Source organism: Balaenoptera ricei, chromosome 11 (genome assembly GCF_028023285.1).
Source record: "Balaenoptera ricei isolate mBalRic1 chromosome 11, mBalRic1.hap2, whole genome shotgun sequence".
Taxonomy (NCBI): domain Eukaryota; kingdom Metazoa; phylum Chordata; class Mammalia; order Artiodactyla; family Balaenopteridae; genus Balaenoptera; species Balaenoptera ricei.
Window position 1 is genome coordinate 22,591,117 of NC_082649.1, and position 13,439 is coordinate 22,604,555.

The following is a 13,439-nucleotide window of genomic DNA, read 5'->3' on the forward strand; positions in this document are numbered from 1 at the left end:
AATCAAAATTATATAAAAAGATATATTCAGAGTTTTGCTTCTATCCCTAATTCCTTTATCTTATATATACTCTTGTTCCATTTTCATTAGTTTTTTTTTTTTTTTTAATTTTATTTATTTATTTATTTATTTATTTTTGGCTGTGTTGGGTCTTCGTTTTTGTGCGAGGGCTTTCTCTAGTTGCGGCAAGCGGGGGCCACTCTTCATCGCGGTGCGCGGGCCTCTCACGCGGCCTCTCGTTGCGGAGCACAGGCTCCAGACGCGCAGGCTCAGTGGTTGTGGCTCACGGGCCCAGTTGCTCCGCGGCATGTGGGACCTTCCCAGACCAGGGCTCAAACCCGTGTCTCCTGCATTGGCAGGCAGACTCTCAACCACTGCGCCACCAGGGAAGCCCCATTTTCATTAGTTTTTAATTTATCCTTTCCTTCCTACTTCCTTCTCTCATCCCTTCCCTTCCTTCCTTTCTTTTGCAAAAATAAGTGTTTACCCTTTTACCACTATAAGTTATATTATACATACTCTTTTGCATCTTGCTTTATAACTTAATAGAATAACCTGGAAATTATTCTAAATCTGTTCATAGAAATATTCCTCTTTTTCTCTTTACAGTGGTATAGTACTCCATTGCGTAGATGTACCATTATTTTTTCAACCAGTCTCTTAGGGATGGGTATTTGGATTGTTTCCAATATTTTGCTTTAACAAATAATGCTGCAATGAAAAATGAAGAGAGGAGAGGAGAGAAGTGTCTTTGTAAGGGTTGTATCATTTTGCACTTTCAACAGCAATGCAAGATAGTGCCTGTTTTCACACTGCCTCCCCAACTGTATGTTTTCAGGCTTTTGAATGTTGCCAATATGATAGGTCATTAGGTATTTGTTAAGAAACCTCAAACTGAAAGCTGAAATCCCTGTTAAAAATGAATTCACAGTGCCAAATGTTGGCAAGGATTATGGAGCAATGGAAATTTTCATACACTGTTGATGAGAGTGTAAATTGGCAACAACATTTTTGGGAAATTCTTTGGTATATCTGCTGAAGTTGAACATATGCATATTCTATGACCCAAGAGTTTCACTTCTAGTTATATTGCTGCCAGAAATGCATATATATTTACATCTAAAGACACACTTTAGCAGCATTTTTTATAGCTCTAAACTGGAAACAACCCAAAAGTCTATTAAGAATAAGATTGGTACAAAAATTGAAATTTATCCATACAATAAAATACTATGCAATAATGAAAATGAATGAACTACAGCTACAAGCCACAGTGATAAATTTCACAAACGTAATAATGAGTGAAAGAAGCCAGACACAAAAAGATGCATACTTCATGATCCCATTTATATAAAGTTCAAAACAGGCAAAACTAATATGTGTTAGAAGTCACAATAGGGAGTAGGAAAGGAATAGTTTGGGAGGGAGCGCAACTGGGGTCTTCTGGGGAACTGGTAATGATCTATTTTTTGATGTTGGTGGTGATTATGTGGGTGGTTTCACTCTGTGAATTTCATTTAGCTGTACACCTGTAATTTATGTACTTTCTACATATGTATACAATATTTCAATAAAGTTTTTTTTTAATTCAAACCATTTTTTACAGCTGAAGAAACTAAAGTTCAGAGAAATGAAGTGTATTGCTGAGGTCAGCAGAGCCAGGACTCAAATCCATGTTTCCTGATCAGCTATCTCCCTTGGCTCTGAGGGATCAGTGCCTAGGAATCCTTACATACAGATCCTAAAGGGGCCCTTTTTTTGGTTGCAAGTTTAACACAGTGTCCATTAGACAAAAATGAAGTTATCAGTAATGCTTAAATATATATGTATGACAATCTTCTTACTCAACTATTCTACCTTATGTGAAGTGCATTCCAAATAGAGATAGAGGTGGCCTTAATAAATATAAAGCCTAAAGTGACTTAAAATTATTATACAAGCCATAAGGTGATAACTATGATTATATAGAAACATGGAAAGTTTTTCTTAAATAAGAGTAATTGCTAAAAATAGAGCAGAAAAATTCTAAATACAGAAAATAAAATTATGTAAAGTTATACACCTAATTATATCTATCAATGTGTATTTAGAGAATACACAATTTAAGAAATGAAAATAATTCTTAAATTAAGAGGTAGGATTCTAGAGGAATATTTTTCTTTAAAAAAGTTCTTTGATACCATTTAGGAATGGATTTAAACTCTTACTGAAGAAAGCTTAGTGAGTTTAGTGAACTCACTGAAGAAAGCTTAGTGAAACTCCAACTCAGGAGTTTTATCAATTCTCATTCCCCACTTTCCTCTTTTCCTTCTCCTTGTTCTATTCCTCCCCTCTTAATATCCACTAGACCACTATATCTCCTGGTTCTCATTTTGTTCCTTGCACACATTATCAGTCATTCATGCATTCATTCATCTGTTCATTGATCTTTTAGCACAAATTTATTGAGTTGGTACCTGCATGTCAAGATGGCAGAGTAGAAGGACATGTGCTCACTCCCTCTTGTGAGAGCACCAGAATCACAATTAACTGCTGAACAATCATCGACAGGAAGACACTGGAACTCACCAAATAAGATACTCCACATCCAAAGACAAAGGAAAAGCCACAATGAGATGGTAGGAGGGGTGCAATCACAATAAAATCAAATCCCATAACCGCTGGGTGGGTGACTCAAAAACTGGAGAACACTTATACCACAGAAGTCCACCCACTGAAGTGAAGGTTCTGAGCCCCATGTCAGGCTTCCCAACCTGGGGGTCCGGCAATGGGAGGAGGAATTCCCAGAGAATCAGGCTTTGAAGGCTAGCAGGATTTGATTGCAGGACTTCTACAGGACTTGGGGAAACAGAGACTCCACTCTTGGAAGGCACACACAAAGTAGTATGCACATCAGGACCTAGGGGGAAGGAGCAGTGACCCCATAGGAGACTGAACCAGATCTACCTGCTTGTGTTGGAGGGTCTCCTGCAGAGGCAGGAGATGCCTGTGGCTCACTACGGGGACAAGGACACTGGCAGCAGACGTTCTGGGAAGTACTCCTTGGCATGAGCCTTCCAGGAATCCGCCATTAGCCCCACCAAAGAGTCTGTAGCCTCCAGTGCTGGGTCGCCTCAGGCCAAAAAACCAACAGGGAGGGAACTCAGCCCCACCCATCAGCAGACAAGTGGATTAAAGTTTTACTGAGCTCTGTCCACCAGAGCAACACCCAGCTCTAACCACCACCAGTCCCTCCCATCAAGAAGCTTGCACAAGCCTCTTAGATAGCCTCATCCACCAGAGGACAGACAGCAGAAGCAAGAAGAACTGCAGTCCTGCAGCCTGTGGAATGAAAACCACATTCACAGAAAGATAGACAAAATGAAAAGGCAGAGGACTATGTACCAGATGAAGGAACAAGATAAAACCCCAGAAAAACAATTAAATGAAGTGGATAGGCAACCTTCCAGAAAAAGAATTCACAATAATGATGTAAAGATGATCCAGGACCTCGGAAAAAGAACGGAGGCAAAGATCGAGAAGATGCAAGAAATGTTTAACAAAGACCTAGAAGAATTAAAGAACAAACACCTAGAAGAATTAAAGAACAAACAAAACAGAGATGAACAATACAATAACTGAAATGAAAAATACACTAGAAAGGGGACTTCCCTGGTGGTGCAGTGGTTAAGAATCTGCCTGCTAATGCAGTGGACACGGGTTCGAGTCCTGGCCTTGGAAGATCCCACATGCCATGGAGCAACTAAGCCCATGTGCCACAACTACTGAGCCTGCACTCTAGAGCCTGTGAGCCACAACTACTGAGCCCACGTGCCACAACTACTGAAGCCCACGTGCCTAGAGCCCATGCTCTGCAACGAGAGAAGCCACCACAATGAGAAGCCTGTGCACCTCAACAAAGAGTAGTCCCTGCTCGCCACAACTAGAGAAAGGCCACGCGTAGCATTGAAGACCCAATGCAGCCAAAAATTAATAAATAAATAAATTTATAAAAAAAGAAACACTAGAAGGAATCAATAGTAGAATAACTGAGGCAGAAGAACGGATAAGTCACCTGGAAGACAGAATGGTGGAATTCACTGCCGTGGAACACAATAAAGAAAAAAGAATGAAAAGAAATGAAGACAGCTGGAGAGACCTCTGGGACAACATTAAATGTAACAACATTCGCATTATAGGGGTCCCAGAAGGAGGAGAGAGAGAAAACGGACCCGAGAAAATATTTGAAGAGATTATAGTCAAAAACTTCCCTAACATGGGAAAGGAAATAGCCACCCAAGTCCAGGAAGTGCAGAGAGTCCCAAGCAGGATAAACCCAAGGAGAAACACGCTGAGACACATAGTAATCAAAGTGGCAAAAATTAAAGACAAAGAAAAATTATTGAAACCAACAAGGGAAAAACGACAAATAACATACAAGGGAACTCCCATAAGGTTAACAGCTGATTTCTCAGCAGAAACTCTACAAGCCAGAAGGGAGTGGAACAATATATTTACAGTGATGAAAGGGAAGAACCTAAAACAAAGATTACTCTACCCGGCAAGGATCTCATTCAGATTCGACGGAGAAATCAAAACCTTTACAGACAAGCAAAAGCTAGGAGAATTCAGCACCACCAAACCAGCTCTACAACAAATGCTAAAGGAACTTCTCTAAGTGGGAAACACAAGAGAAGAGAAGGACCTACAAAAACACACCCAAAACAATTCAGAAAATGGTCATAGGAACATACATATCAAAAATTACCTTAAATGTGAATGGATTAAATGCTCCAACCAAAAGACACAGGCTTGCTGAATGGATACAAAAACAAGACCTCTATATATGCTGTCTACAAGAGACCCACTTCAGCCCTAGGGACACATTCAGACTGAAAGTGAGGGGATGGAAAAAGATATTCCATGCAAATGGAAATCAAAAGAAAGCTGGAGTAGCAACACTCGTATCAGATAAAACAGACTTTAAAATAAAGAATGTTCCAAGAGACAAGGAAGGACACTACATAATGATCAACGGATAATTCCAAGAAGAAGATATAACAATTATAAATATGTATGTACCCAACATAGGAGCACCTCAATACATAAAGCAAATGCTAACAGCTATAAAAGAGGAAATCGACAGTAACACAATAAGAGTGGGGGACTTTAACACCTCACTTACACCAGTGGGCAGATCATCCAGATGGAAAATTAATAAGGAAACACAAGCTTTAAATGACACAATAGACCAGATAGATTTAATTGATATTTATAGGACATTCCACCTAAAAACAGCAGATTACACTTTCTTCTCAAGTGCACACAAAACATTTTCCAGTGTAGATCACATCTTGTGTCACAAATCAAGCCTCAGTAAATTTAAGAAAATTGAAATCATATCAAGCATCTTTTCCGACCACAACGCTATGAGATTAGAAATCAATTACAGGGAAAAAATGTAAAAAACACAAACACATGGAGGCTAAATAATATGTTACTAAATAACCAAGAGATCACTGAAGAAATCAAAGGGGAAATCAAAAAATACCTAGAGACAAATGACAACAAAAACATGACGATGCAAAACCTATGGGATGCAGCGAAAGCAGTTCTAAGAATGAAGTTTATAGCAAAACAATCCTACCTCAAGAAACAAGAAAAATCTCAAACAATCTAACCTTACACCTAAAGGAACTAGAGAAAGAAGAGCAAGCAAAACCCAAAGTTTGTAGAAGGAAAGAAATCATAAAGATCAGAGCAGAAATAAATGAAATAGAAACAAAGAAAACAATAGCAAAGATCAATAAAACTAAAAGCTGGTTCTTTGAGAAGATAAAGAAAATTGGTAAACCTTTAGCCAGACTCATCAAGAAAAAGAGGGAGAGGACTCAAATCAATAAAATTAGAAATGAAAAAGGAGAAGTTACAATGGACACTGCAGAAATACAAAGCATCATAAGAGACTACTACAAGCAACTCTATGCCAATAAAATGGACAACCTGGAAGAAATGGCCAAATTCTTAGAAAGATACAAACTTCCAAGACTGAACCAGGAAGAAATAGAAAATATAAACAGACCAATCACAAGCACTGAAATTGAAACTGTGATTAAAAATCTGCCAACAAACAAAAGTCCAGGACCAGATGGCTTCACAGGCGAATTCTATCAAACATTTAGAGAAGAGCTAACACCCATCCTTCTCAAACTCTTCCAAAAATTGCAGAGGAAGAAACACTCCCAAACTCATTCTATGAGGCCACCATCACCCTGATACCAAAACCAGACAGAGATACTACAAAAAAAGAAAATTACAGGGACTTCCCTGGTGGTGCAGTGGTTGAGAGTCCGCCTGCTGATGCAGGGGACACGGGTTTGGGCCCTGGTCTGGGAGGATCCCACATGCCGCGGAGCAACTGAGCCTGTGAGCCACAACTACTGAGCCTGCGCGTCTGCAGCCTGTGTTCCGCAACAGGAGAGGCCGCGATAGTGAGAGGCCCGTGCACCGCAGTGAGGAGTGGCCCCTGCTCGCCGCAACTACAGAAAGCCCTCGCACACAAACGAGGACCCAACACAGCCAAAAGTAAATAAATAAATTTATTTTTAAAAAAAAGAAAAGAAAATTACAGACCAATATCATTGATGAATATAGATGCAAAAATCCTCAAAAAACACTAGCAAACAGAATCCAACAGCACATTAAAAGGATCATACACCATGATCAAGTGGGATTTATCCCAGGGATGCAAGGATTCTTCAGTATATGCAAATCAATCAATGTGATACACCATATTAACAAACTGAAGAATAAAAACCATATGATCATCTCAATAGATGCAGAAAAAGCTTTTGACAATATTCAACACCCATCTATGATAAATACCTTCCAGAAAGTGGGCATAGAGGGAACCTACCTCAACATAATAAAGGCCATATATGACAAACCCATAGCAAACATCATTCTCAATGGTGAAAAACTGAAAGCATTTCCTCTAAGATCAGGAACAAGACAAGGATGTCCACTCTCGCCACTATGATTCAGCATAGTTTTGGAAGTCCTAGCCACGGCAATCAGAGAAGAAAAAGAAATAAAAGGAATACAAATTGGAAAAGAAGAAGTAAAACTGTCACTGTTTGCAGATGACATGATACTATACATAGAGAATCCTAAAGACACCACCAGAAAACTACTAGAGCTAATCAATGAATTTGGTAAAGTTGCAGGATACAAAATTAATGCACAGAAATCTCTTGCATTCCTATACACTAACAAGGAAAGACCAGAAAGAGAAATTAAGGAAACAATCCCATTCACCATTTCAACAAAAAGAATAAAATACCTAGGAATAAACCTACCTAAAGAGATAAAAGACCTGTACTCAGAAAACTATAAGACACTGATGAAAGAAATCAAAGATGACACAAACAAATGGAGAGATATACCACGTTCTCAGATTGGAAGAATCAATATTGTGAAAATGACTATACTACCCAAAGCAATCTAGAGATTCAATGCAATCCCTATCAAATTACCAATGGCATTTTTTTACAGAACTAGAACAAAAAATCTTAAAATTTGTATGGAGACACAAAAGACCCCGAATAGCCAAAGCAGTCTTGAGGGGAAAAAAATGGAGCTGGAGGAATCAGACTCCCTGACTTCAGACTATACTACAAAGCTACAGTAATCAAGACAATAGGGTACTGGCACAAAAACAGAAATATAGATCAATGGAACAGGATAGAAAGCCCAGAGATAAACCCATGCACCTATGGTCAACTAATCTACGACAAAGGAGGCAAGGATATACAATGGAGAAAAGACAGTCTCTTCAATAAGTGGTGCTGGGAAAACTGGACAGCTACATGTAAAAGAATGAAATTAGAATACTCCCTAACACCATCCACAAAAATAAACTCAAAATGGATTAAAGACCTAAATGTAAGACTGGACACTATAAAATTCTTAGAGGAAAACATAGGAAGAACACTCTTTGACATAAATCACAGCAAGACCTTTTTTAACCCACCTCCTAGAGTAATGGAAATAAAAACAAAAACAAACAAAAGACCTAATGAAACTTAAAAGCTTTTGCACAGCAAAGGAAACTATAAACAAGACGAAAATACAACCCTCAGAATGGGAGTAAATATTTGCAAATGAAACAATGGACCAAGGATTAATCTCCAAAATATATAAACAGCTCATGCATCTCAATATTTAAAAAAAAAACCCAATCAAAAAATGGGCAGAAGACCTAAATAGACATTTCACCAAAGAAGACATACAGATGGCCAACAGACACATGAAAGAATGCTCAACATCGTTAATCATTAGAGAAATGCAAATCAAAACTACAATGAGGTATCATCTCACACCGGTCAGAATGGCCATCATCAAAAAATCTACAAACAATAAATGCTGGAGAGGGTGTGGAGAAAAGGGAACACTCTTGCACTGTTGGTGGGAATGTAAATTGATACAGCCACTATGGAGAACAGTATGGAGGTTCCTTAAAAAACTAAAAATAGAACTACCATATGACCCAGCAATCCCACTACTGGGCATATACCCAGAGAAAACCATAATTCAAAAAGACACACGTACCCCAATGTTCATTGCAGCACTATTTACAATAGCCAGGACATGGAAGCAACCTAAGTGTCCATCAACTGATGAATGGATAAAGAAGATATGGCATATATATACAATGGAATATTACTCAGCCATAAAAAGAAATGAAATTGAGTTATTTGTAGTGAGGTGTATGGACCTAGAGACTGTCATACAGAGTGAAGTAAGTCAGAAAGAGAAAAACAAATATCCTATAACAATGCATATGTGTGGAACCTAGAAAAATGGTACAGATGAACCGGTTTAGAGACATGGATGTAGAGAGCAAACGTATGGACACAAGTGGGAAAAGCGGGGGTGGGGTGGTGGGGGGATGAATTGGGAGATTGGGATTGACATATATACACTAATATGTATAAAATAGATAACAAATAAGAACCTGCTGTATAAAAATAAAATAAAATTCAAAAAAAGGATACTTCAAAAATAAAATAAAATAAAAAGATAAAGTTAAAAAAAAGAAAAAGAAAAACCCTTCACAAATAATCCATGACCAGAGCTGCTGTAAGTAAAAATAGATGGTCACTCACAGCACACACACACACGAGTTAGTACCTGCACTTTAGAACTCAAAATGCCGTGACTTTATTTGGGACTGTGGCAGGCTGTTGATTGCCTACTAAATAAGTAGCTCCTTTTTATTAGATAACAGAAATCTAATTTTTTATTTGTGTCCTTTGGCACCTGGAATAAAGATTACATTTCTCAGCTACCCTTGCAGCTGAGTTGTGGTCATGTGACTAAATTCTGGCTAATTCAGTATAAGAAGAAATATATTGTCCTGAGAAGGCTCCAAGAAAGATGCTGACTGATCTGGGAGTCCCTTTTTGGCCCTTCTTGCTGACTGGAATGTAGAATTGATGGCTGGTGCTTCAGCAGCCATGCAGAGGATGGTGAAAAGTGGAAGGGACCTGGATCCCTGATGATTCCATGGAGTAAAAGCAACAACCCTAAACTATCTACCTTTAGACTTCTTTTACTCGAGAAGCATACAGCTTGTGTATTTTTCAGATCTTTATTACTAGTAGCTGATCATAAATTCTGATGTAGGTGTCTGTACTTTGACTCCCTATCTAGGGTTTTCTTTTTCTTTTTTTTTTCCTTAAATGTGATGCCATCATCTCTGATTGAACCCACTATCTCTGCTTCCTTCTCTGAAACAATGATACTTAGGAAACGCAAGTTTGGAGGGAAGGCAGAGAATTAGAAAGAAATGATGCCTATGGTATTATAAGTGGTCTGAAAGAAAGGGAAGAGAGATTCCCAAGAGGGTCAATACTATTTAACCCAAGCCCTTTTTTTTTTTTAGATTTTTTTCTTTTAATTAATTAATTTATTTATTAATTTATTTATTTTTTTGGCTGTGTTGGGTCTTCGTTTCTGTGCGAGGGCTTTCTCTAGTTGCGGTGCGCGGGCCTCTCAGTGCCGCGGCCTCCTTGTTGCAGAGCACAAGCTCCAGACGCGCAGGCTCAGTAGTTGTGGCTCACGGGCCTAGTTGCTCTGCGGCATGTGGGATCCTCCCCGACCAGGGATCGAACCTGTGTCCCCTGCATCGGCAGGCAGACTCTCAACCACTGCGCCACCAGGGAAGCCCTCCCAAGCCCATTTTTAAGTGACACCTTAGGAGTACTGCATACAGCCTCTGGGAGGTTCAGTGCTCAGAAAGCTTGTTTATTCTAAGTGGAGTTACAGTAAGACATACATCAAATTTAACTGGAGAAACAACAAAGATAAGGAGGGCATTCAGGGCGTGAAGGGGGTTAGAATGGAAGACAAAGACATGGAAGCTGGAGTGTACTGGGGGGAGCTGGGGAAAGTGAGACCAATACAATAAGAGCAGAGAGCTCTTGTAGGATAGTGAAGAAAGCAACATTTCTTACTGGGACAAATTTGTAGAGGAGCCTCTTGAATGTCAGGTTGAGGAATTAAATACAGAAGCTTGAAGGCATTCACAAAAATCAATTGTAGAGGTTCAAGGGATCTTTGAGAGAATATATATTCTAATCCCATAATTCACAGATGAGGAATCTAAGGCCTAGAATGTGTGGGCGACTCGCCTAAGATCACACAGTGGCGTAGTGGATACTAGAACCTAGTATCTTTCCTCACCCCATGTCAACCCCCTTTTAAAGCAACATCTAACAAGTTACTAAGGTGTTGATCGCCACACGTAAAGCAAAGGAAGAAGAAGCGAGGAAGAAAAGCAATGCCTAAACCTTTAACTACTCACTTGAGAAATGTTATGGTACTTTCAACTCTGGGTTATGGGTGTGCATTTTTCTCTAAATTTCATTGTGGATAGGATGAAACAGGCCATTTTGAAGCTTTACATTTTAAATTAGTCAGCCTTGAGGCCTAGAAATAGAAAATCTGGATAAGCTTACTCTGAGAATCTAGTCTGTAGATACTTTGATGTCAGAGAAATTGAGACAGTGACAGATATGGAGAGTGCTCATGTAGCTTCTCTGAATTCTACGAGAAACAAATGCTGCTTAACATTCTTACTACAGTAATTAAAGCAATGTGATTTTTTTTTTTTTTTAATTGCCGTGCCACTTGCAGGATTTTAGTTCCCTGACCAGGAATCGAACCTGAGCCCTCAGCAATGAGAGCTCAGAGTCCTAACCACTGGATCACCAGGGAATTCCCAAAGTGATTTTGATTAGTTGTGCTTTTTTTTTTTTTATGTTGAAAAAGACCTGTTCTCTGTTTAAAGGCTCTTCCACACTTACTACACATATGGTTTTTCTTTGTTGTGGATTCTCTGGTGTTCAGTAAGATGTAAGCTCAGTTGGAAGGCCTTCCCACACTTGTCACATTCTTAGGGTTTCTCCCCAGTGTGAATTCTGTGATGTCTAGTAAGGTCAGAACTTCCACTGAAGGCTTTTCCACATTCATCACATTCGTAGGGTTTTTCTCCTGTGTGAATTCACTGATGTTTAGTAAGGTTTGAACTTTCTCTGAAAGCCTTCCCACAGTCATTGCACTGGTAACATTTCGTTAAGGTATGGTACCTCTGATGCTAAGTCCTGTGCTGTTACTGAAGGTTTTGCCACATTCATTGCACTCATAAGGCCCCTCCTCAGTGTGATTTCTTTGATGTTTCATAAGGACTGAGCCTTAACTAAAACTTTTGCCACAATGATTACACTGATAAGGTTTTTTGCCAGAGTGAATTATGAGGTGATTTAAAAGGGTTGTATTTTGACTGAAGGCTCTTCCACATTCTTTACACTAAAAGGGTTTTTCCCGTGTGGATTCTCTGATGTCCAATAAGATTCATGATGTGCATGAAGCTTTTCCCACACTGATCACATTTGTGTTCTTTACCTTCCTCTGCGTTTCCTTCATGCCCTCCAAACCTGTCCTTGCATTCTCAAAGGTCTCCAAAATGAGCCCCCAAGAAAATGTTCCTGCCTCTGAAGATTCTGTTGAGTATCATCTTCTGTGATTCCATTCCTTTGGACACTTCTTGCTTTGCAGTCAACTTCCCAGTCTAAGGTTTGGTCTCACTTTCAAAAATAGGAAATGGATCATTTAAATGTCACTTTCTTTTTAAGCTTTTTATTATGGAAGATTTTAAACATATGTAAAAGTAAACAATAGAAATGTCACCTTTTTGAACTGATGAAATACTAAACTCCTAAGGGATCATTTATCTCTTTTCTAGTCATGCTTCTCCAACAATTAATAAATAGCTCTTATGTTCAATTAAGGAAAATGCTAGAAAGGAAAGTTGAAATAGACATATCCTAGGCATAAATAACCTATGTAATAATTACTAAGGTAGGATTGAGAATAATCTTTAACACCAAAAAGGGGCACTAATTTGTTAAAGTCTAAGTGTGTAAACAGTACTTTAAATTGCATTCAAATACAAGTACAGTTGTCCATTGGTATCTGCAGGGGATTGGTTCCAGGACCCATGCCTCCATACCAAAATCTGAAGATGCTTAAATCCCTTATATAAAATGGCATAGTATTTGCATATAACCTATGTACATCCTCCCATATACTTTAAATCATCTCCAGATTACTTATAATACCTAATACAATGTAAATGCTATGGAAATAGTTGCCAGTGTGTTGCAAATTCAATCTTTACTTTTTGGAATGTTCTGGAATTTTTCTTCTGAATATTTTCGATCCACGGTTGGTTGAATAGGAGGATGTGCGACCCGCAAAGGGCCCACTGTATAGCAGAAAGGCAAAAGTGTATTTCCTCTATTGCTTGGAGAGAAAACCCTTTGTCTTAATCTTCCCCCACATGGAACATTGCTTGAAGATTCAGTGTAAATCAATAATTCCTTCAAACAAACTAACATCAGTATTGCTTTATGAACACAATAAAATACACATTCTTAGTGAAATTTGGCCTGAAGGAAATAAATTAAATGTCCCATCGAGCTCATTAAAATGGAGATTCCACTTGAACTCAAAGGAAATACTGGAAAAGGACTGATTTCTTGACTCTTCTGGTCACTTTATTGCTTTTTCTGGAGATAGATTCTAAAGGGGATCAGGATGTAAAAAGGGAGACACTTAGTAAACGGAAAGCACATTTGGCATGTAGAGAATGTGGAAAGGAAAAGGTGTAACAAACCTAGACTGGAGTGACACGTAGGGGAAGCTACTGACATGAAAAGACAAGAGAATTTAATGTGGAAGAGGACAGGAGAAAGGTAGTCAAAGTGAAAGGCTTAAAAGATGACTTTATCACTGATGAGTATAGAAAACTTACAGATACAGGGTAGGATAGGACATTCAGAAGGTCATTGTAAAGGACACTGTAAAACAGAGGTGGTATAAAAAGCAACAGAATG